The sequence below is a fragment of the Lycorma delicatula genome, chromosome 4, assembly GCF_047948215.1.
Source record: "Lycorma delicatula isolate Av1 chromosome 4, ASM4794821v1, whole genome shotgun sequence".
NCBI classification, from domain to species: Eukaryota; Metazoa; Arthropoda; class Insecta; order Hemiptera; family Fulgoridae; genus Lycorma; species Lycorma delicatula.
Window position 1 is genome coordinate 200,010,683 of NC_134458.1, and position 26,134 is coordinate 200,036,816.

The following is a 26,134-nucleotide window of genomic DNA, read 5'->3' on the forward strand; positions in this document are numbered from 1 at the left end:
CTATATTTCTCCCGCGCTGAAGCGCGAACAATATCATAATTACCGGAGTCGAACAGCACATGAAAGCTCGTCTCATCGACTCCACACTCGCAGCAGAGCGAACTCTGCTTGAGCCCAAGGTCAAACAGTTTCTTATTGAAATTCCCGTGACCTGACAGAAATTGGGATATAAAATGTTCCCAGTCCTGCTATTTCAAATTCATTCGCTCTGTTACATTTGGGAAGAATTCGAACGTGACCCGACCCGTGGTCTCGTTTTCCCATCGTCGCTGCCAATTTCTAAGCGTAGCCTCTCTTAGTTCTTTTCGAACTGTACTCTTACGCTCACCGTTCTTAACACGCCGATAAATTTCCGAACGCTCAGTTATGAGGTGATCTATCGGAATCACCCCAGACAACACAGGCAAAACCGCAGTAGATGTCGTTTCGTACGACTTACATACTGTGATGAGCACAAGGCGCTGGGTGCGCAATACTTTCTCCCGAACCGTTTTCCTCGACATCAGTCCCCCCCAGCTATGAGACGCATATGTCAAAATGGCTTCAAACACCGCCCGATATATCACCTTGCATTCTCGGACACCCAGGCCCCACTCCCTGTTACAAACGCTCTTCAGATTCACGAGGGATTATCGGATAGATAGCCTATGTTGTGAAAGAAGTTACATTCTTTACCGATCCAAACGCCTAAGTACTTAACGTTTTCCGCATACGGAATTGGGACCCCGTCCATTTTTACGTTCCTCCGTACCGAAAGCGACTTCTTGTTCCGGAGGCTAATGATTCTACTCTTGTCGGGCGAAAACTCGATTTTTGCCTCTTTGCCCCATTTCGAGATCACTTCAAGAGCCGCACAGGCCCTGGCCTCGATCTGAATCCTATTCTCACCTTCCACTATTACCATTATATCGTCTGCATATGCGATGCAGGTACACCGATCACCAAGGTTCGAGGTGAGTAAATTTCAGAGTTCCAAAATACCAGACCGAGGACAGACCCCTGCGGGCAGCCCTTCGATGGCTCCTGCACAACCGTATGACCGCCTATAGTCAGCTGGACTCGCCTGTTTTTGAAATAGCTCACTATTAAACCGTATATATCCCGAGGACATCCTAGATCCAATAGACCATTGAGGATGTAAGGCCACCAGGCATTACCAAACGCCCCCTTAATATCTAAGCTGATTTCCAAACACCATCTTACTTCTACTGTTTTTAACTTTACTCGTTACAAAGTCAATTGCGTCGCACGTGCCTACACCACGCCTGAATCCAAATTGCCTACCGCTGATACCTTTCTGAGCTCGAAAGAGCTCATCGAGGGGAAACGATATCAGCTTTTCTAAAATCTTTCCGAGAACGGGAAGCAAAGTAATCGGTCTATAAGACTTCACAACTGTCCGGTCCAAGTCAGCAGACTTTAGGATCAGTCTAAGATCACCGACTTTTCACTCGTCTGAGAAGAACCCCTGGGTCAGACACGCATTATAGAGTCCGACCAAGGGGTCCTTCAGGCTACCCCACGCCCGCTTAACATGCTCACCCGTAATTTCGTCAACACCTGGCGCCTTCTTGTCGGGCAGGGAAAAGACCGCCGCAGTCTTAACCTGCTGCACATACCAATCCCCAATAGGGTTCGAGCATCTCCCAAGATCCCGGGTCCCGGCCCGTATCTCGCGGTGAAAGTTGTCGTCCGATAAACTACCATCCGCTGGCAGCAAGGCACGAAGCGCGTAGGATTCAGTACTACTAGGGTCCGTAGTGTACTCATTGCCCGCACGAAGGGTAGAAGAAACCCCCGAGCTACCTTTCTTTTTTAGCACGACTTTATACACCGCGCCCCAAGGATCGCCTTTGTTGTCCATAACAAACTTGTGCCATGCAGCACGTTTCTTAGTAAACACCGTGTTTACAAAGCGGCGTCTGCTAAGCTTGTAAGCCTCTAGCAGGACGGCCCGCCTCTCAGGGTTCCGGCAGCGCTGAAATCGCGAAATTTGCGATAGCTGTACATTTCCTTCCGCATTCTGTCTAAATCGTTAGACCACCAAGAATAGGATTTTACTGTTCCTGTCGCTCGTGGCATGGAAGCCTCCGCATCTCGATCAATCGGTGCTGAACGCGCGCCACTGAGTTCGGTGTCATCCCTCCGTCGTCCCAATCAGTCGATCGGAGAAGTTCATCAAACTTCCTCCAGTATGCCTTTAGCGTGAGAAGCCTTCCCTCAAACGAGGTGTCAGTCCTCTCAGCGGGTTCCAAGGATATTTCAAATGTGATCAGACGATGATCACTAAACTGTTCAGGATATACTGACCAGTTCTTAATGTGGTTAAAAACATTATCGTTGCAAAGGGTGACATCTATATTTGTCCGGCCCAATAAGGTTTCAAAGGTATGAAACCTAGAAGGCTGATTCAGGACAGTGAGCCCTGATTCAATGAATGCCTCCTCATACGCCCTACCTTTATCGTTGGCTCTGTCGCTGTGCCAGAGCGCAGATTGCGCGTTAAAATCACCTCCCACAACCAATTTTGCCCCCTCGTATACACGAGAAACTAGCTTAACCGCGTCGAAATATCTATCAGGCGGGTCTCGATGCTGACAGTAGACGTTAAACACGAAAACCGTCTCCGCTCCGATTGTGATTTCAGTGCAGACATAGTGCGCAGTGGAGTAGTGTGACACCATGAGCGCACCCAACCTCGGATTCACAACATAAGTGGGCGCCCAAATGTGGTCGGCCCCACTCAAATGCAAAAGTTTTGTCTCGCCCGATTACGGATGCAATACGGCTCTTGAACGAGCACAATGTCCAATTTTAACCTTTCCGCGATTCTCACACAGTTATCCAGGGAAGTCCTGGAACGGGCTAGATTAACCTGACCTATCTTTAACCTACTCATAGGAAGTCCCCTGCAACTCCCTCGCGTAGGCCCTCTTTCTCACAGGGCAGTCCACACTGATGGTGGCGTGCTTAATTTCATCCCCAGACTTGCCAGCTCTAGTGCAATTAAGGCACGTTAGCTGACTCTCATGTGAGATCGTACAATCCCACATCTTGTGGCCTTCCTTACCGCATGTGCGGCAAAGAGGCTCGCTTGAACAGCGTTTGGCCAGGTGGCCAAACGCAAAGCACTTGATACAATGTACCGGAGCTACATGGTCTACGACCCTGCAACAGCCGAAACCGATGAGCCATCGGTCCCTACCACGAAGCAGGTCCCTCAGTCTGGGGGAGCATTCTACCTCCACAGTGTACGCATCACGCGCACGACTGTGGCGATGGAATCTCTCGGAGAACTCTTCGGAAGTCCTTCTCTGAGATCCCCGACAGGTACTGCGAATTTTGCCGCAGTATTGCTGCCGGGAGGTCCTTTTTATTCACGTCCGAGGGAACATCGTAAATGAGCACCCTCGGCCCTTTCCTCATCGGGGCTTTGGCCTTAATACCAGCCTTGGCCCACTCCTGGCCGATGACAAAACTCCTCTGAGCCTTGTTGGCCACCTCAAGCACGACACCACCAGAGATTTGTTTAACACGCCTGACTTGCAGGGCGTTAACCACTGGGCGAAGGACCTCCTTCGCCTTTTTCTCCAGCTCGGTCGTCGTCATTTTATTCCCTTCTTCAAGGAACAAAAGCACGGCCGGACTGTCCCTAGGTGGACGTTTCTGTACCACCGGGGGAACATTTCTGTTACCCCGGATGGCAGGCGGCGCCCACTTAGCTACTTCCGCAAAGGACGGCGTAGCCGTGTCCTTGCGAATCGCAACCATCTCTTTTTGCATCGCCCCCTGAACGGACGATGCACTCGCCTTGTTGACCTCAGCCACAGCAGAGTCCTTGAGCTCTGTAAACAGAGCCCGGATCCCACTGACGACTTCGGTCGACGCCTGCTGTTCAGGCCCATCAGACTGGCCTGCTCGAGACATACCTCGTCGAACAGGCAGCGGATGCTCCTGAGGACGCCGTCTACCTTTTCTAAGGTCTCTTTGTTAACCTTGCGCGCCTTGTCATTGTCTAACAAGACAAAGATGTTAGCGCACATGTCCTCAAGCTTCACCTTCTGCGTGTGCACAGGAGAAGTGCTGTCTCCGGGCAGGGTGCCGGATACCGGACCACCCTGCGCCGCACTCGTACCCGGCCCTACCGGGTTCGGAGTCAACAGCGGTTCGACCTCTACACGAGCCGAGGGGACGTCGCAGCGAACCACACAAGCAACAGCACGGTACGATTTGGAATCCATACTACCGGGAAGAATTTAAAGAATGAAAAAGATATAAAAAAATAGGAAAATAATGAGAATCTAAGGATTATCGTTAGTTTAGTCTAGAATACTAAAAAGCAGTTTAAAAACGCAAAGAGCGAGTAAAACAAAATTCAATAACAGAATTTACCCATAATGGGTCCTTGGACGCTCCTGATGTTAGAAAGCGTGCGCAGAGAGTCAGTGAGGATGTCCCAGGGCTCACAGGTCCTCAAAGATCCCCCCGGACGCCGCATACTCGCCGGCCTACCACACTCTGATTCCGGTCTTCGAATTTCTTCTAGGACCGTCACCCGAGAGGGGTCACGAAACTGAAGGAAAGCCTAACGACTGCATGTGCGAGAACTCAGACCCGGCTCTATGTTATCCTGAAAGGGGTGCACCGTACACGCGCCTAACATCACAGGGTCCCCTACCGGAATAGGACGGGTAAGTTCTGTGTACGCAGAGCTCGCCATCTGAATGCGAACGCCCAGCCGCTACCCCGCTCATTAGCACAGACATGGCAGCAACTGCTCCTTCCCAGGTTACAGCGCGAACCATGAGAGGGGAGAGAAGGACGCCTGGACGCCGCCAGCCTAGCGACCGCCAGCTCCTCTGACCGAAGTCTTTACGAGGGCCGTACCCGTACCGACACTCCTTGCATTGACCGACTCTCGTCCCGCCCCGATGTCCATACAGCATAAACTGCCAGCGATGCACCTGTGCATAGTACCCGTCGTAGCGCAGGAACTCCTTCCAAGCACCCACCGACGAGACCCACTTCTACGCCGATGGAGCCGTCTGTACACATAGAGAACTCCTCGTGTTCGCCCGCTCTAGCGGACTCAGATCTCCTACCCGTCACCGGGCAGGCGACCAAGATAGCATGTTTTACCAAATCTCGTCGGCAGGTAGCTTTTCCGGAGGTGAAAACCAAAAGCTATTGCAGTGGTAGAAGATTTCCCAGCAACCAAAGTTACTCCGCGTATCTTAACAGGGCTGCAACCAAACGAATTTCCGCAGCCCCAGCGTTCACCGCTACCCACTGTCCCTACTTCAGACGGTATTAGCGAGTTATGCGCCTTCTGCGACACACTACACACAAGTGTGCAGGCCGACTTACCGACATAACCCGGGCCCCCCAGCCTACAACCAAGGTCCGCCAGGACGAATGCAGCCAAGACAAAAAACTCCGCTAGTGCTCGGTCAATTTTGAGCACTACCGCCCCACCATTTAAGACTGCATCCGCCCCCTAGGGGGAACCGGGGACACGCTCCACACTCTCACTCGGTTCCATCATGGAGTCTCGCGCGGCATTACCAAGTCACAATCAGGGACCGGGCGGAACAAAGCCACGCCCTCGGTCGCATGGGCTACCATACCACGGTAGCGCGGCCATCCCCGCCAGTGGAAGCCTCAAATCGAATAACACGTGATACCAATATAACTGTGGCACGATGCCAATTGGCCTACCTCCAATCAATCCAATGCCTAGGCCGGAACTTTAGTCACCCGGGATCCTACCATGATCAAATACTTTAAACTCCCTCTGCTGACCTACAAACCGCAAGGGCACAAAGAAAGCAAGCTGCTATAGACCATTCCTTGCGGATCATCCAGTAATTACGGAGATCCACAACGGATCGTGGTCCACTGTATCATCAGTCCCACAATCCTATAACTGCCTATAACAGCCAGCAAGAGGAATCGCTGGGCCCGCAGCAAAGTTTCCGCGTTACACCTAAAAGCCAAGCGGTTTGCCGAGACAGGTGCAGCATATAGCATAATAGTCTCACTGACATCTTTGTAAAGGATACGCATGGTTCGGTAATTCAACCCCCAATCGGGATGAATGACCCTACGGATTCCAAAAAGACATCAGCGGCCTTTTTTCTTGCATACTGTAGATGTTCCTTGAACATCGCGCGTGCCGCAGCGTGTTCCAACCGAACCCAGATTTGTCGAGAAGAAGTCAATCGGCCTTTAATCAACGTGATTTTCTCTGGGCTGAAAATCATTTTATGTTGAAGCCTCCACAGGCGAAGTGTCTCGCAAACTTGAGCAGCTCAAAACTCTATTTCGTTACGCGAATCCCCTTCAATCAGTAGCAGCGTGTCGTCAGCATAAGCGACGACACGACAACCACATGGCAACCTTAAACACAACATCGAATCGAATTCTATGATCCAAAGAAGGGGGCAGAACACACAGGTCTTTCGAACCTCCGAGCCGCCGTCACGCAGGGAAACGATCCGATGGCTGAAATAACTTGAGAACACTTCAAGTTCATTTCGTGTACACTTACGCTTCTGCATCTGAAACAGAGCAGACGGCCACCAGAAGTTCTTAAATGCCCCGGATATGTCCAGAAAAATTCCTAATACGTATTTACATGGACTAGAGAAAGCTATATTCACCACCTTTAGTATGGCATCGTCACTGCTCTTGCCTGGTCGGAAACCACACTGGTTCTCCATTAGCAAATGATCAGTGACCAATCTAACATTAGTACGCAAATAATCTTCTCAAAAACCTTACCAATCACGGACATGAGCGTTAGTGAACGGTAAGAAGAACCAACAGTAGGATCTTTGTCGCCACTTTCATTGAACAACAATACCAAGTCTCCACTCTTCCAACACGCTGGAAAGTGGCCGGCGAAGAGCATCCTATTTTAACTTCTAATTAGAGGACGAAGAACTACTGGAAGCGCTCGGACGAGGAGCTCCATCAAAATCGGTGCTAGACACAATAAACCTTCATGAAGAACTGATAACACCAATATCTAAGGGCTCACTATTAATAATTGTACATGCCGGCCGTAGTGAAGGATTCATTAACGATGCTTTACTTATGTACGAGTCATATAAGAAAGGATATTATTACAAATCGTTAGATTCCGAAAAGTACATGAAATGGTGACGGGAGAAGTGTATTCCCAACTTGCCACCTCGGTTGGTCATTATACTAGATAACGCATCGTATCACAACATTCTGCTACAAAAGCAGCCAACTCTTTAAAAAGCGATATGATAAAATGGTTAGACGAACAAAAATGTAGCTGCTATGACGAACACTGAATTTTATGATATTATAAAATTACACAAAGAAATTCAAAAGAAATTTCTAATGGATGGCATTTTCGAAAATTACGGTCACACAGTTCTATGTCGCCACTAACACGCCACCTTATCACATTTACCTTATCACCTTATAAGGTTGCCACCTTATCACCCTTACGTAAATGCCATTGAATCGATTTGGAGTCAAGTGAAAGGGCAAGTATCTAATAGAAATATAACTTTTAACATGTCGAACGTTCTTAAGTTAGTAAGTTAATTTTGTAATTAAATGGAGCAATGTCTGCGAACATGTTGTCAATGTTGAAAAAAATACATTGAAGATGAACATTTATATGATGTGCACATCAACAATTTTGTGATAAATGTGAATTCAGAATCGGACACGAGCTCTTTAGAATCTACCGATGACAGCGACTCCAAATTTGCGAGCTACAGCAATAAAGTAAGTTGAAAAAATAATTATTCAATGTACTTTAAAATAATGATCTTAATTGCGATACTGAACTAGTTTTAATAAAATAGCATCGCATGTATTTTTGGATATATATATAATTTATGTTAAACTGATAATGTTTTCAGTCGGCCTAGTACCATGCCAAATGTTTGCTGAATGCTAGTAGTTTTTTGTGCCAACTTACGTGCCGATTGTTCTAATACAAAATCAATTCGTGATAACAAAAAAATAACGGTTAGTAAAATTTTTATCCAAGAATAAAATAGAAAAAGCTGGTTTTAACTTAATAATAAACATATATGAATTATATATTCGATTTCAGGCCGACGTTTGCAGTCAGATAATCACATTTTATAAATAAATAAAATAAATCCATTCAGTCTTATAAATAATAATAAATATACGTTAGATAAAACGAGGTTAAAATAACAAAACGTTTTGTAACGTCCTTGATTACAGAAATTAGAGTAATGCACGTACTAGTATATTCAACAGAGAATACCTATCCTACGCCTAATAAACTATTCAGTAATGGAAATTTGCGGTTAAAAGTCGGCAGTACTGTGTAATACAGAAATCAACTAAATTAATACATCGTTTTACAATGCATTACACCGTATTAAACGGTGTATTTAAGCACAATTGATTTCAGAACAGATAATTATCTTAACTTTGATTTCTAAAGATTAACTTAACGCGCTTTAAGCTTTATAGAATTTAATTTAAACGAATAATAATCCTAAAAGGATATCATCGTCGTTAGAAATTATTAAAACCTTTATAATATAAAATCGATAAATTTGTATTACGTAAAAAGAAGTTCTGGCGAAGGGTCGCATAACTTTTGGAGGAAATAATGAACAGGTGAAATAATGAAGCGAATAGGGGATTTGTTCACACGAACGTTTTCGTTTACTTTGATATCGGTACATCTTAAATTTGACCCGACACCAAGCGGGATATCCTGACGGGGGAAAAAAATGGTATTTTTTTTTTTTTGCTTGTCCGACGGGGTTGAAAATCAGGCAAAAATAAGAATATATATATATATTCCTGTTATATGTAATGAAGGCAATAAAGATATATATATTTATCTATTGTCGCCGAACGGCTTCGACGGCACGTGGCACTTTAACATCTCATGGTAGCCCTGAAAATAGCTGTTTGTGGTTTACGGAGTGATGGCCCGGAAAAGGGCCGTTTGTGGGTTTTGCGAGGTAGTCGTGAGAAGGGCTGTCGGCTCAGGAAGCTGGTCTCCGGCTACGTCGGCTGGGGTGTAGTCGGGTAGTTGCGGCTCGTCGGTTGGAATCGGACCGAGCTTCCCCTCAGCCCAGTCGGAACCCCGTTAGAGTGCGGCAGCGGTGATCTTCCGAGCCCCGCAGTGTCGGACGTCTTCAGCTAGCGCGGCTTTCCCCGAACGGTACTCCGTCTTCACCGCTTGACCACTTGGTGCTAGCAAGATTCGTGCCGGATCGGCCAGGCTGAGGCGGGAAGGTAGCGTCTGCACCCGGCGGGCCGTGGCCGCCCGCCACGGCCCTTCAGTGGGAGCGGCCGGCCCGGCCGGCCTGCTTCTCCGGCGGGGATGGTGGCATCCGCCGGGAGGTCCCGCGTGCTTCTTCTTAGTCTTCTTTCTGTTTTTCTCCTCCTGATGGAAGTCGGCGACGGAATGCTTTCGCCGTGCCGGTACCGGCTTGTTATAGATGCCTATTAGTGACGGTGCCGCAGCGCGTGCAGACGCGTAAATTAACTGCAAGTTCCTCCGACATCTGCCGGCTAGCGCCGCGCTCGCCGATGCAAAGCGCAACATGTGGAAACAATATATAGCCAAATGTTTATACAAATCTTAGCTTTTCTAGACAACTGGTTTTCGAGGTAAGAGGTGAAAACCGTTTAGAAATAATGTTGAATATCATTCTACCCTTAATTCCGATCGACTTAAAATTTTGGAATTTTAAATAAGTTAATTACTTTAATCGTTAATAATTTCTGATCTTTGTGGAAAAGCGGTAGCGTCTCGACATTTTAACCGGTGATCCCGAGTTCGAATCCGGTGAGGTACGGGATTTTTCATACGCTACAAAATTCCATTTCCATATTCCCACGTACAAGCTTCAAAACATCTGCGGTGAAATTAATAAATAAATTCATTAAATTTCATAAAAACCCATTTTCTATGACCGTTGCACAAAAATTCAAAGTGGCGAAAACTATTCCTCCTCCTTTTTAATTCTTCCCGATATTTTTTACCACGAATGAACCGTACGTAGAAATTTTCTGAACCGTTCTGAAGAATTTACGTTAGAAGATATTAACTGCAACAGAGGCAACACGTGTACAATACGTGAGCTACGTCCCTCCAATGCCAGCCGAGTTGACAAAGACAGAAGTAAATCTTCAACTCGGTGTAGCGTAAGTACATACGTACATATATCTTTTTTGGAATCATTTTGTCATGAAACATAGACATTCGCAAAACATCCATCGCCAAATTTTTGGTAAGATCTACATACTTTGGAAGTATACTTGCTATTTATAGCAATATAGCTTTAACCGGGAAAGTAAAAAGAAGTGTTTTATAGATCAAATTGAAATATGAATTTTTTTTTTTTAATATTACAGCCTATGAATATTAAGCACAAAGATGAAGAACGGTGAGGAGTATGATGTTTGGTGAGAGGCGTTATTTTAACAAGGAAAAAGAATTCAACGAAACGATTAGTGAAAACCTTGGACTGGAATCGATCACCAGATCGATTGATCTAATACATATGATCGACTCATGAAATGCGTATGTAAAAACCAGAATGCTAAACACTTCAACTAGCCTTCAAAAAGTTCAAAATTTCCCTTTATTCTCGTTTAATTTTTTTAACGATTTAAGAAATAAAGTTGTAGTATTTACTGGGCGATTATAACTTTCTTTTATCTGATAAAAAAAAACCAACCTTTCCGGTTTTGGGTGGCTGCTTTGGGGAGGGGGCTAAAAACATTTTGTTTTGTAAATTATTATGAATCGATTATCAAAACATTCCAAAAAGTACTAGATGGAAATTTCAAATATCGGCTTGATAATCTTCTTTTTTTTGTAATTACGGTAAATAGTATTACTTTAGATTTCGATCAGTCACTGTTTTTTATCGTTCCGTTTTACTAGCTTTAAAAGCATATAATAAATCTCTACATTTAATTCTTCTGCCCTCCTTCCAGTCTGCACCCTTTAAAAAAATGAAGAAATTGAAAATCGGATAAAAATGTCGTTATTATAGCCTAGTAAGCGGTAAAAATATTTAAATATTTCATCTCCAAACGTTAAATAATTAAGTACGGGTAGTTAAAATTAACCTTTTTAAACAAAATGTATGTTCCATATTAATTTGAGGGATTCGTAACATTTTAAAAAATATCCGGTTCTAAAAAAAATTAAAAATAATCATCTAATGTTTCTCCTGATCCTCTAGTCCTCTTGAACAACATAAAATGTCACGATATGTACGGCTGTTTTTTTTCTTCAAAATTTGACAAATTAAATAATACTACTGTATTTTGGTCTCAAAGAATTATTCTTTTAATTATTATTCCTTCTTCCCCTTTAAATTATTATATTAAAAGCGCCGGCGCGCACGCACCCACGCGTACACACACATATATATATATATATATATATATATATATTAAATACTATATACTTAAATAATAAATAAAATTAAAATTATTTTATTTACTTAAAAAATAAATTTACTTATTTTTGAAATCGGATGCAATTTGAATAAAACGATATAAATATCTACTTATGCATATGTATATATACATATTATTATAAGTCGTTTTATTCAAATTGCATCCGATTTAAAAAATAAGTAAAATATTATTTTTTAAGTTCGGAATTATATTCCACCATGGTGGAAAAGTGTTTTTTTCTTTGAAAAATATTAAATATTTCAGTCTTCTTAACCCCCCCCCCCCAAATTCAATTATTAAAATATTTAAATACATATAATTTTTCAAAAGATAATTGCTTCTGAGAATCGGTAAAATAACTGATTATTTTGAAAATTTTTGTACCCCATCACCCAGAAACAGATACTCTGTTTCTGAGCATCCCATTAAATAGGAAACACTAAAATATTGCGACGTATCTATTTTTTTTTCAAACAATTCAAATTCTAATTTCAAGAATAAATGAATGAAATTTAATGGTATTATAGAGATTTTTAACTAACCAAATTGTGGTTTACGTCAAATGAGACGAAATAATTTCAAAAATGATAGAGCATTTCTTAAAATAATAAAATGCATTCCACACTAGGCTAATTAGGGAAGAAGTAGTTTCCAGTTCCCTCTTTCACAGAGTTGTATTTATTTCTGCACTACTAGCTAGCTAAGGCACTGAAATATAGGTGATATTTACAAGTGATCTATAACAATATAATAAGTCAATCTGACAATTTTGTGACTTTTAAAAATCGCTTAATTTTTACGATTTACTTTAACAATTTCAGTCATATTGCAGCTGTTTAGTAGTCGGTTTAAATAAATGAGTATTATTTTATTCATAAGAAAAAACTTAACATTTTGTTTAATAAAACATAATTCAATAAAACTAATATTTCAAATGTATTAACCATTAAAAAGTTAAATGGCCGCCATTTTGAATTTTTCCAACTTATCTATTTCGTATATGTAGTCCGGTAATTTAAACTAAATTTCACTAAAATATCTCAGTCCGTTCTAAAGTTAAGAGTTTTTATTATAAAAAACAGAAAATGTCGGACAGAGAAAAATGAAGCTAGTTAAGTTATTTACAACCAGAAGTTTTTTTTGTTTTTTTTTCATTTCGTAAATTAGTATCTGAAATTTGGCCTACACCGAGAAATGTACAGTCTTCTCTCGGGATACTGATTATTGTAAAAAACCTTATGATAGAAGCACTCATAATTCTATTACTGCAAGTTTTATTTTACTTACGTTATCATTCATATATTTTTGTTTTTAAAAAAAAAAAAAAATATTCTATTTAAAAATAACATCGATTTACTCAAAATTTAAAATTGTTAAAGTTTCGGTTCATTTATTCAGACTTACAAGTAATAAATTTCTCATAAGAGTTAGATGTACAGTGTATACTGAACATCATTAAACACAGAAAGAATTTCCGATTAATACATCTCAGATAATTAAATATGTATAACAAAACCGTAACAAAGACTTGATAAGTCAATATTTTTTGCCTTTATTTGATAAATTGAAAGAAGAAATTAAAGCATCCATTTGTAATAAAAAAACCGTAATATTTTCTTTGATATTTGAATTAAAATAATAATTTTAACCACTTTATAAAATTTTTAAAAAGACGGTCTCTTGAAAACATCAACAAGGTAAAATCATTGAATGGTAATAAAATAAAGGTTATTGAAGAGATTAATGGAATAAATAAATAAAAAAATGGTGGTAAATATGAAAATATACTCAAGAAATAAAAAAAATTATGAGAAAAGAAAAAAAAAATTACGCAAAAAAAGTTACAGACTACCTTTCAATAATTTAAAATTATTTTTATTTTTTTTTAGGTTTTTGGGGGCATCAACTACTTTGGCCATTAGCCCCTTCCCACTTCAAAAATAAGGAAAGAAAAAAATAAGTTAAATTAAAAAACTTTTCATACTTCGATGAACTAGCAGCATTAACTTTCTGTTTCTTGCAAATCAATCAAATGCAGAAATTAATCACGATGAATTTAGATTCTTGAACATATCACAAACTTTTTTTGGTTTACTGCCTAGTCTTTCCTTTCGGACATCCTTTCTTAAACTTTTTTTCCATTCTTCTTACGGCCTCAACTTCTGATGACAACGTGTCTGAGGCCTCGGACATGGCATCTTCCTCCCTTTCAGATACCAATTATATTCTGCGGCAGACATCAGGTATTGACAGCTTAGATGGTGCAGTTAGCATCATTGTTAATGAATCAAACTCGCAAGTAATACATTTTCAGCGGCTGACGAACTCGAATCGATTTCTAAAGGTATACTTTTTGATTATTCATATTCGCAGGGGTCAGCTATCCGTAGTGCAATAGATGGCCGCAGGGTTTGTTGTTTCTTTACGCTGTGCAGGTACGTTCCTTGTATCGACGATGTGAGTCTGAGAATGAGTCTTTATGCGTTTGACTGGACTCCATCTTAGTATCAATGATTCTCAATGATTCTCTTCATGAAGGAAAGAGCGCTAGGAATTACGCTTGGAGGACCTGATGCTATGAAAGTACCTAGCCCTCGCCTTGCGGTAATCTGCAGAGAGGTACCTCCATCGGGATCACCATCTCGTTGCGCAGTCCTTCTGAATAGGTTCACAGACTGCTTCGTTGCGGTCAGATTCCGAGACCACCAACCAGATATACTTTTCCGGCCAGTGCCTGTAGTAATTGCGGCTTCAGCCGCCACCACCACCGCAGTGAAATTTTCTGCGAGGTCATATAATGGCAGGCCGTCAAAGTCTCGAGAAAAAATCCCCAGCCTGGACTCCAACAAAGAGGAGAATTTCGGCCAGTCCACCCTCCTATGCAGGAAGCGCCCCCGGTAAACATGAAAGTGTCCCTCATGGCAGTGGCAGTGCTGGCCCCCAGAGCCCCGCAGTGTCGGGTCGGCGTCGGTCTTCTTTCGCCGGCGCGGTCGAGGAGGTTCTCCCCTAGCAATCCCATGCTGGGCCGGCTACTGCTGCTGAGTCCGCCGGCCAGGGCGATTGAAGCCCGGCGAGCTGAAGCGGAAAGGTAGCGTCCGCGTCCAGTGTTCAGTTTAGCGACCAGAGTCCTAACTAGCTCTTAGAGCTAACCTAAAAGCTTGAGCAGCATAAGTTAAGTATGGTACCAAAAAGTGGCAAGGCAATGTAAAGACCAGAGTCCAGGCTGGAGCTCTTCCTCACGGGGGTCACCGGTTAGAGGCATGGCAACTGAAAGGACAGAGTCCCGGCCAACGGTGTGATCCTCTGTGGGGCACAGTATAGCTGGATCTCACAGGGCCATCCTGGGGGTTAGAGGCCATGGCACCCGCTGAGGCTGCGCAATGCTCCGGCGCAGGACCCCAAGCGACGACAAGACAACCACATGGCAACCTTAAACGCAACATCGAATCGAATTCTATGGTCCAAAGAAAGCGACTCAGAATACACAGGTCTTACGAACCTCCAAACTGCCGTCACGCAGGGAAACGTTCCGATGGCGTTCAGCGGTTAGAAAAAAAATTTGTTGTCCGATTTAATTATTTTTTTAAGAATTATTGAAAATTCATTTTTAGCAAAAATTTCTTTTAGGAATGATAGTATAATCGTAAATATAAATACAAGGAAAAATACTATTAAATATTTTTAATTTTTTAAATAACGATGTATATCGGCGCTTCTCAACCTTTCAGTATTTGCGACCTAAATTTCAATCATAATTTTCATCGCGACCCGCTTTCATACAGTAACAATGAACAGAACAATAATAATTTATTTTGAGTATTTTGACACTAAAGCTACGCTACGATCTTAATTAAAAACCATAAAAATTACCAAGAATAAGTGAATTTATTTACTTATTGCTCTGTCTTACGTTCACCATATCGGACATTGTTGCGGCTTCGCGAGAAGTTCCGATTTGTCGCGAACATTCTGAAATATCTGCGCGACCGTCTGGAAGAACGTATATAAATGCACCTCGTTCGATTCCAGCTAATCTCAGTCGAGTCGATCCTTCTATCGCTATCGAATCTATCGTGAATGTGTTTGTTGTAAATTGCGTGTTAATTGTGATTCACGGCAGTAGATTTATACAGAATCGTAGATAAAGTTTTCAGCGGCCGTAAGCGAGCATTAGGCAATAGTGAAGCATCAATATTGCAATAGGAAGCAACACCCCTTCCTTCAGGCAGAAAAACATCGAGTGAGTTGTCAAAGAACTTGGTTTTTGGCCTGTGATAACTTTCACGTATCCTATATTAGATTCGACATCGGCTTGAGCAATGGAGAGGCGACGATCATTGCCAACTGTGGAAACCATAGAATCGGGCTCACCGCGAGCTGTGCCAGCCGCTAATGTGAAAAATACAGAATACAAGTCGGAGAAGAAGAGATCCTGCCAAACAGGACATTACACCCGGAAGTATGAAAGATTTGACCGGTCAGCTGGAAGTACTGCTGTTCAATTTTTTTCTAGCGTCAGGACTGGAGAGCTAAATTATACAGCATGAAAAAGAACTTACAAGAATACACAAAGACTTCAAGGCCATCAAGGAGATGTCACCGCCATATATCACAATAACACAGGCCACACAAACAGAACGCCCCAGGGAGCGCGAAATGATGAACACCATCAATGAAGTATTAAGGTGAGGAATTAGTCAAACTCACTGCCAGGAGATGGCCGGCTGAGGCGACTCAGCACATATTACAGATTAATGATTTATCCAGCAATGAAAGTGACGTGAATTATTTCCACGACCTACCTCGCAAACAGGGGACAGCTGAGACATGAACACGGGCAAAGGAAATTATCAGGCGACATTGTTAGACGATTCGATGATCATAGGAAGCGACACCCTTTCCAAAAAAAGTAGATTTACAATCTATTCTGAATCGTTGGAAGGAGATGAGGTTTCGTTAGCTGTGATTTTAAAATATGTAAGAAAAATATTAGAGGAGTCACAGTCGCCGGTTTTTTTACTACTGGGGGACAGACTCGGTTCGTCTACTAAAAAAATGCTAGCTTATTTTTACAGAGGACGAGACGACCCGGTTCGAGTGTATATGCTTCAAGCAGACACAAGGGCCAACGAGGTTAAATTAGCGGGAGTTACAAGGTCCATCCTGGTGGTGGTGGATAGTAGGACTAGATACTTGGAATGTAGTGAAGGCGAACGGCAGGTCGTATGTGGACCTTCTTAGGACCATGAAGAAGACAGTGACAATTGAAGAGGTAGGGGAGGTACTGTCGCTGATAAGAGGCACCGACAAGGAACTCCGTATCAGAACTGGAGGATCCCCTCGAGGTGGAGAGCTTGTCTAACCACCTGTTTATTATTTAAATTAACTGGCAAGTGGGTCAAGCACCAGTATCACGAACGGTGATACAATGAAAGCGTGTATCCGATTCTCTACAGCAATAAGACACAAACTGGCTCGAGTGGCTACTCCGACGGATCTGGTCGAGATTGTATCTGACGAGTGAGTAAAGTCTGGGATTGTGCATAGACATGAAGAACGACACGCATATTGGTGGAGTTCTGAACTAGACCTACTTCGTAGGAGAGCCTGGTCGGCTAGGAAGCCCTACCAGCGGGAAAATAGAAGAAATAACCCCGATCACAGGAATCATACTCGTCTGACGTACATGGAGTCCAAAGCCGCATATAAAGCGGTAATTAAACAAGCTAAGGCCAGTTGCTGGAAGGAGCTTTGCGAAAAAGTAGACGAGGAACCTTGAGGAAAGGGTTTTCTATTACTAACAGACAGGTTGGGGAGAAGATTGCCAGCGCTAACGGAGAATCGGGTACAAGAGTGTGTAAGAGCACTATTTCCGGGAGGCGAGGATCCTCATAAAAAATAGATTGTTCCTGACGAGATTGCATCATTCCAGATGCATAAGCTCATTTGTGCTGAAAGGAAGATTCCGAGACCAAGGGCATTTCCGTGGAGATTGTCAGGATTTTAGTGGAGACCGTTCTTGTGGAGCTGCTAGCGGTGATGAATCATATGTTGCTCAATGATTATATTCCCCAGTCGTGGAAAATGTCGAGCCTGGTATTAATCAAGAAACCTGGTTCGGAGGATGTACCAGGCTCATATAGACCCATTTTCCTGACAAAGAACATATGTAAACTTCTGCAGGGTGTGGTGGAACCTCGACTTAGAGATGATATTGAGAGCAAGGGGGGGGGGGGGTTTCAGTGAAAGACAGTACGGGTTCAGGAGAGGGAGGTCCACCACTTATGCGGCTGGGGAAGTAATTAGGATTTTAGACAGGACCGCTTCCGGCACTTGGCGTACCAGATATATACGTGTGATGGTTCTATTGGAAGTAAGAAATGCTTTCAACTCCCTGAGCTGGGAGTCAGTTTTCCATGCGCTCAGGGAGAGAGGTATAAAGAACTACCTAAGGAGAATGGTCCAGAGGTACCTCCAAGACAGGTACTTTATCTACCAGCTGGGAGAGTCTGAGATCCGGTTCCGGGTCGCATACGGCGTTCCGTCTTAGGCCCCCTAAAGTGGCACCTGGTATTAGACGAAGTTCTCAGACTAGACTACCCAGAAGGCGTTACAGCTGTCGCGTTCGCCGATGATCTCGTCGTCGTGGTGTCTGCGAGGATGGAGGAGGCTGTGGCTGATGCTGCCAACACGACCATAGAAGTGATGAGGGATTGGATGACGGGGAAGGGTCTTCACCTGTCATATGAAAAGACAAAGACGTTAGCCGTGACAGGAAGAAAAACAATCGCAAGTATCCCAATCAGAGTTGAAGATCGTCTAGTACAGCCGGAATACCTAGGGATTTGGTTCGACCACAGGCGATCATGTAAAGGAAATCCGCAGGAAGGCCGAGCGGATAGTCAAGGCCCTCAGTAGTCTGCTCGGTAATTTATCGGGACCGCGTGCCTCTGAGAGGAAATTATATGCGCATGTGATCAACAACATTTTACTATACGGGATTCAGGTGTGGAGTTGCGCACTACAGATGGACCGTAATAGGCGCATGCTGGAGGGGGTGCAGAGGCGGATAGCCCTCAGGGTTCCATCTGTATATGCCTCGGTATCAACAGAGGCGATTTTGGTGGTTGCAGGGGTTCCTCCTCTGCGTCAGTTGGCTAAAATGCGAGTCAAGGTGCAGAAAAGAGAGCGCAAGGACACTGTCTATGAGGACGTGTACGAGTGGCAGGCTCGACTGGACTCGACGAATAAGAGACGTTGGACTCACTGCCTAATCAGGGAGATTTTACCGTGGGTTGGGAGGAGTTTTGGGGAACTCAACTTTAGGCTAACCCAGTTCCTGACCGGACACGGGACTTTTAGTTTGCTGTGTGGTAGTTTCATACAGAAAAAATAGATCATTTCACTGTTACGAGCATTTGATAAACTTTATTTTTTTTGTTTAATTATTAAAAAGTTCGCCATATTTTATGAATAATGTATATAATAGATAATTATTTTAGGAAAATATATATGGTATTTATTATTTAAAAAAATTTAATAGTGATATTAAATTATATATTATTACCTCGTAATTTATTGATAAAGAAAAAAACCACTAAACTACGAAATGAAATCTTTTCAATCTATTAACTAAGATTTCTTAAACTGAATAATAAAATATAAAAAAACATTATTCTATAAAAAACTACACTAAACTTTAAAGGTAACAGAAATTTAGTTTAGAAACTTTTAAATAATGTTTTAACTTAACTATAACTTTTACTGTTATAAAGTTTCTACTAAACTTATAATAGCTCGTTTGAACAAATTATAATATAAAGTTTTCTTCTATAACTTTTCATTCAGAGAGAGAAAAACCTAACAATTTATTAGAGAATTTAAACTTACCATTTTACTATTTATTTAACTTTATTATTTATTTTTTTACCAATTATTATAGAATCTTTTACGTGAGATTTTTAGTTGTAAGGATATTTTTAATTAATTTTAAGACATGTATGAATAATGTTTCATAGTAAGCTACCAAAATCAATTTAAGTAAGTACAGTGGGTTCGGAAAGTCGCTGTGCAGTATGCTTCAGAATAATGTGGTGCATTCTGTTCTTTCGGCTTTAGATTAGTTGACTTGTGGGTTCGTAGACGTTGCTCAGTATTAAACTGAGCAATCACGATTGTTTCCAATGAGATGGTGCCTCAGCGCACATAGCTTACAGATCAATGGCTATTTTACAATATTTCTTTGGTGAACGAATCATTTTGAGGGGTTTGTGGCCTGCACGATCGCCCGATTTGACTCCTCCTGATTACTTTCTATTGAGGCCAGCGAAATAAACAGCGTATCGCATCTGACCCCGCACGATTGAAGAAACTAAAAATCGCAATAACGGCATACGTACGAGAAATTCCAGTATATCAGCTGGTTAAAATGTTTGAAAACAAATTGAAACGAATGCAATGTTATATTGATGTTGGAGGAGGTAATTTTCAATACCTTTTACAAACTTCCCAGTTATTTTAATATCAGTTTATACGAAATAATGAAATAAAAATACAAAGTAATAATTAAGAAAGTTTCTTCATTAGGCTTCCATAATTCTACTTTACAGCAGCTTTCCGGAGGCTTGTAACCAATATTTACAAAATATTAATAAATTGTAAAATTATTAATAGACTCAATATTTTCACATCTTTTATTTTTATTTATGCTATGTATAATTTTACTAGTATCTCCTCCTTCGCGGTTTTGTCCGCGCTGTATACGTATTAAATTTCAAAAATTGGAAATAGGTTTTTAGTAATTATGTGTGAGCTGTTGCCCTCAGAATTTTTGCTATACACGACTTATAGGATAAAATGGATTAATTTGGATGAATAACAACTTTTCAGTCGTTAAATATGTAAATAATAGTCACTCCCTTTAATTTTATTATCAACTAATCTTTTTTAATTATATTGCGATAATAATACAAACTAGTCTTTAATAAACAATGACATTAGTTAATCACATAATAACTGTCTGAAGAAGTCGATAATGACAACACAGATAACATCTATCGATATAGACAATGACATTTTGTTTACTAAAATAAGTTCTAAGTTATTTATTTATACTTTTTTAATATAACAGTGAGAGTGATAAAGTATGAATTATGGTAAATATTCCGGGGATAATAAGAAAGCTATTGTTAAAATTTCGTAATACTGATTCATTAGTTGGTGGTTATCAGGAACAAACTGAAAAGACGTTATCTCTTTATAGACTAATGAGAGCTGTTTTTGCCAACTTCCGCTTTAGGAATTTGCCTTAAATATAAATTTTACGGCACTTATAAAATTCACAAAAAATAGTAGTGTATATATAATCGTGCAAAGTCGATTATTTTTTTTGTCGATTTCATGGCTTAATATTCAATTATCATAAGGAAAAAAAGAAGAAAAAAAAATATATATATATACTCAAGAATATTTTTACGTGAAAATTAATCCATAATATCTGAGCAAGATAAAATATATTCTAGCATTTGATAGAGCCTTAGCGTACACTCAGTAGTAGTCACCTTATCTTGTTTCTCTATAATGTCTATATTATCTTGTTTTTCTTATTTTTATAAAGGATCTATTTTCCCGCTTTATTAATTTTTGTTGAAGCTTTTAGCATAACTGTATTTTTTTGTAAACCTACCTTTTTTTAAATAAAAATAAAACTAAATAAGAGTAAAATAAATTAAAAAAATAAAAACTACAAAAAATTAAAAAATATTATTTTTAAGCTCTTCTTTACAGTCTCCACTTTTTGAAGTCACTTTTACACGTATTTATTGATTTATTTTATATATATTTATTGGGCGCCGAATGGCTTCGCGGCACTTATTAACCTTATGGTCGCCCTGAAAAGGGCCGTCTTTTTCATCGATTGGCTTCGACAGCTCGTTGTAATTTCTAACCTTAGGGTAGCCTTGAGAAGGGCTGTTGTTGTCGAATGGCTTCGACGGTTCGTAATCCATAACCTTGTGGTGGCGCTGAAAAGGGTCATTTTAGCGTGGCAGTGGTGGCCCCCAGAGCCCCGCAGTGTCGGGTCAGCGTCGGCCGTCCTTCGCCGGGGCGGCCGAGGCGGTTCTCTCCGAGCGACCCCAAACTGGGCCGGCTTTTGCTGTCGATTCCGCCGGCCAGGACGATTGAAACTGGACGAACTGGAGCTGGACCGGGAAGGTAGCGTCCGCGTCCAGCGACTCCCTCGACGGGCCGGCCAGGCCTGCTGCTGCGGCGGAGATGATGGCATCCACCGGGAGGCCCCACGTTGAGGCGGCCAGAGAAATTTTTCCATGTTCTTCTTCGTCTTCTCCAGCTGGTGGTCGACGACGAATTGCGTTCATTCTCGTGGTGAACGCACTTTTATTGGAGCCTGAGAGTGGTGGGGTTGCAGCGTTGCTATGGTGGGAGAACTGCGCGGTCATCTGCGCGGCGGTAGTAATGTTTGTATCAGCGCGTCCGTGTACTGTGCGAAGTTCACATCTGACTTCCTATTCCGTATTTGGCCATTATTAATAGGCATATATAAACAGTATATATATATATATATATATATATATATATATATATATAAAGATACTCCTATTTAAAGAGAAATACCTGTTTATTCAATTGATAGAATACTATATAATTTTAGGACAAATATTCTATATGTCCTAATATTTATATTATATATATTTATATATTATACCTCTCTATATATAATATGCTAAGCAAAGACAACGGCTTGCATCATTTATAAGATACCATCAAACAAATTTTCCATAAATGTGCTACTGCTGGATGAAGATTTATCCCCCGGATGTGCATTAAACAAATAAAAGGCGAAAAAGAAAGTAAAAAAGGTCTGAACATGCAAAAACTTTAGTTAAAATTCAAATTTTTTTCGCTGACCTATTGATGAGTCCGATGCTCTGACGTTGCCAGCCAGCCATAAATATATTTCAATCATTGTACATATGTATACTTCAATAATTGTGCAGCTGTGTTTTTAATGTTGTAAAAATAAAATATGTAATATTAGGAAAAATAATATTAAATTGAATCCCCACTCTATTATTAAAATTTATTAACTCTTTTTTATGTTTTCCGTATTAAACAATGGGAAGAAAAACAAAGTTGGAAACTTATTTTGGGACGCCAACGAGAAATATCAATTATTATGTCTTTATTGACTTATTTATTTATTTTCTTGTTACTATCCTTTTTCGTGAATGTAGGGCTATCTTTAAAAATTCAATTTTTCAGAATCCTGTTTTCGTGAATACAGAAGTTAAGAGGACATAAAAGCTGCTAATTCCTCGATTATTTTTTTAAATTAAACATCCAATATATATATATATATAAATATATACAAATAAATTCTTAGATTAAATCATTTTAACATAATAATATAGCTTAAAATACCATCAATAGATGGACTGTTCAACCATCACTTTAGGCTTTAATAATTAAATAATAGTTAAATTTTAAATAAATAGCCTTGAATTGATTGACATATGTTAATAGTAGGCAAATTAAAAATAAACAATGGGCGTGAATAAGTAAGGTAGGAAAGATTGATAACGATAGTGAAATTACAATTTGTTGAACACCGTAAATGCTCGTCAAATTTTATAATAAATTCGGTATTCCTGTCTTTTAGTCTCTGCATGTACTCGTATATTTTTTGTTAAATTTTAAACAGTTTTAAACGAAACTGTTATGAATTAAGGATAAAATAAGCCAACGGGGTTACGATTTCCCCCCCCAAAAAAACAACGCAAAATTATTGTATAAATTAGCTTAACTTCATCCAAAGTGCCGTATCTTATAGGCCGATTTGTTTGACGAACAATCTGTGCAACTTGTTGGAAATGTTACTTGAGGCGAGATAACGAGGATATATCGAAGACACAGGGGGCTTTAGCCCTAGCCAATACGGCTTTCGACCTGGGAAGCCTACGACAGACGCGGTGAAAGAGGTGGTGCGTAGCGTAGATGCAGCCGCAGTAGGAACTTGAAAAACGCGCAACATTCCTGTGGTTATATTAATAGATGTTGAAAACGCACTAAATTCCCTCGGTTGGGGAGCTATTTTTGAAGAATTGAAAGAGAGGAAAATACCTGATTATATACGAAGAATGATTCAAAGGTACCTCCAAAAGAGGGAATTGGTTTACCGTATGGACTGTGGTAATCTGAAGTTCACAATCTCGAGTGGCGTCCCTCAGGGAACGATTTTGGGCCCGACTCTCTGGAACCTCGTCAAAGACGAGGTTCTAGGGTTATCCAGCTGGGATAGAACCCATAGCTTTTGCGGACGACCTGGCTTTAGCGGCTACTGCGAGGAAAGAGAAAGATGTGACATCAGCCGCAAATGCGGCATTGCATATGGTACGCGAATGGATGAAAATGAAAGGTCTTAGCATATAACAAAACAGTTATGATAGCGATGACAGGAAGGAGAAGAATCGGAGAGTTCTATTAGAAGTGAAGAAGGTCTCAATCAATCTGTAAAACATGTTAAGTACATTTAATAATGTTAAGATCATTTACTCACCACGTTAAGGAGACTCGCACGAAGGCGGAAAAAATTATCAAAATCTTGAGTGTGTTATTTAAAGCAACGACCGGGCCGAGAGCATCAATCAGACGACTATACTCACATGTGATAAACTCGGTATTACTATATGGTATAACAGTATGGCATAGGGCGCTGAAAATTTATAGAAATCAGCAGCATTTGGAAGGGGTCCAACGGAAAATTGCCTTGAAGATAGCGTCAGCATACACCGAGGTGTCCACCGAGGCTCTCCTGTTGGTTGCCGGGGTCCCCCCAGTGCAACAGATGGCGAAAGCAAGAATAAACGTTTCCGAGGAGATGAATAGAGAAGACGCTAATCGAGAGCTTATAGAAGAATGGTAAAACAGGTGGACTTCCAGGAAAGGGGAGTGGACTCCACGGTTTATAGGCGAGATCAGACCATGGATTGGGAGGAGATTTGGTGAGCTCAGTTACTGGCTCGCCCAGTTCCTGACTGGCGACGGCTCATTCCGGGCACATTTATTTGGAAGGAATAGGGCGGATAGTCCAATTTGTCTATATTGCGACCAACGAGAAACAGCGGAACATGTTTTCTTCGAATGTTATAGATGGGAGAATCAGAGAAAACAGTGTACTGCAGTGACAGGTCCGATTGATCTAGATAATGTGGTCTAGACGATGTTAACTGATGCGTATAATTTTTCAGCTGTGTCCAAATTCGTTACCGTGGTTATAAAACAAAAGGAATAGAGTAGGGAGGATAGCCCCAGTCGTGAGGGCCGGGGCTATAATGAGCGACTGGGGACTCCAGGGTTCCGTTAGGTTATAATGCATCAAAATAGAAGATTGAAGATTGTGAACCGAGACAGGTATCATTAGAGATAATAGAGAAAGGTAATAATAAAGTAGACTAGGTTGAGTGCAAATACCCACCGGGTTGGTCTAGTGGTGAACGCGTCTTCCCAAATCAGCTGATTTGGAAGTCGAGAGTTCCAGCGTTCAAGTCCTAGTAAAGCCAGCTATTTTTACACTTGAATACTAGATCGTGGATACCGGTGTTCTTTGGTGGTTGGGTTTCAATAAACCACACATCTCAGGTATGGTCGAACTGAGAATGTACAAGACTACACTTCATTCACACTCATACATATCATCCTCATTCATCCTCTGAAGTATTATCTAAACGGTAGTTACCGGAGGCTAAACAGGAAAAAGAAAGGTTGAGTGCAAATAAAAAAGATAACGGTAATAAAGTAAAAGACTGAGACCCGAGATAGGCACTACTAGAAGACACAATTTTATGTAACAAAATGCCTGAGACAATTGTTGAAGAATTGACTGGAGAGCGAAGGAGGGAAAGACAGCCCTCTCTGGAGCCATCGCTCGTCTGCGCGTGAGCACATGAGCGATGGTGATTAAGCACGGGGACTCTTGACCTCCTGAGTTCAAAGGCACCCCCGGGTTTGGTTATGCTTAACTGCTTATCCGACCCCTGGTGGGGAGGAATGGTGAAATAGAAGTTTTAGTCGGTAGGGTGCGGGCGCACACATAGGCTCTTATAAAAAAACATCTAGCCGAACCTGTGCGAGTCCGACACTGCCCCACTTGTGGTGGGTACGTAAATAGTATTTCTTTACAACACTGATAACAAAAAAAAAGAAAAAAGTGAACGTATTTTAAGATGTAGTAACCTACAATATGAAAAATGTAGTTTTCATTTTGCATCATTGAAATTTCTACCGGTTAATCACTGTCTTTTAATGAAAAAATTTGTGTTTACTTTCTTAGAATCTAGTTTTTTCTTTTTTAAAGTGAAAATGGATAAAGAAATAATCAAAAAATTAAATCTGTATCCTTTTTAGGAATTACAATTTTTTTTTCTTTAATTTGCACGCATGAGATATTTTTTAATAAAAAACATTTAAAAATAAAAATAATATTTAAAGTAACTTTCCTGCGATTTTTTTTTGCACTTTGAACGGAAAATACGGATAAAGATGAAATAACCAAAATTTCAACTAAATAAAATAGTTTTAGTTATCTACTAGCTAGAGAATAATTTTAACAAAAAATAACATGAAATGAGAATTAAGAATTTTAAATTACATTCTTAGA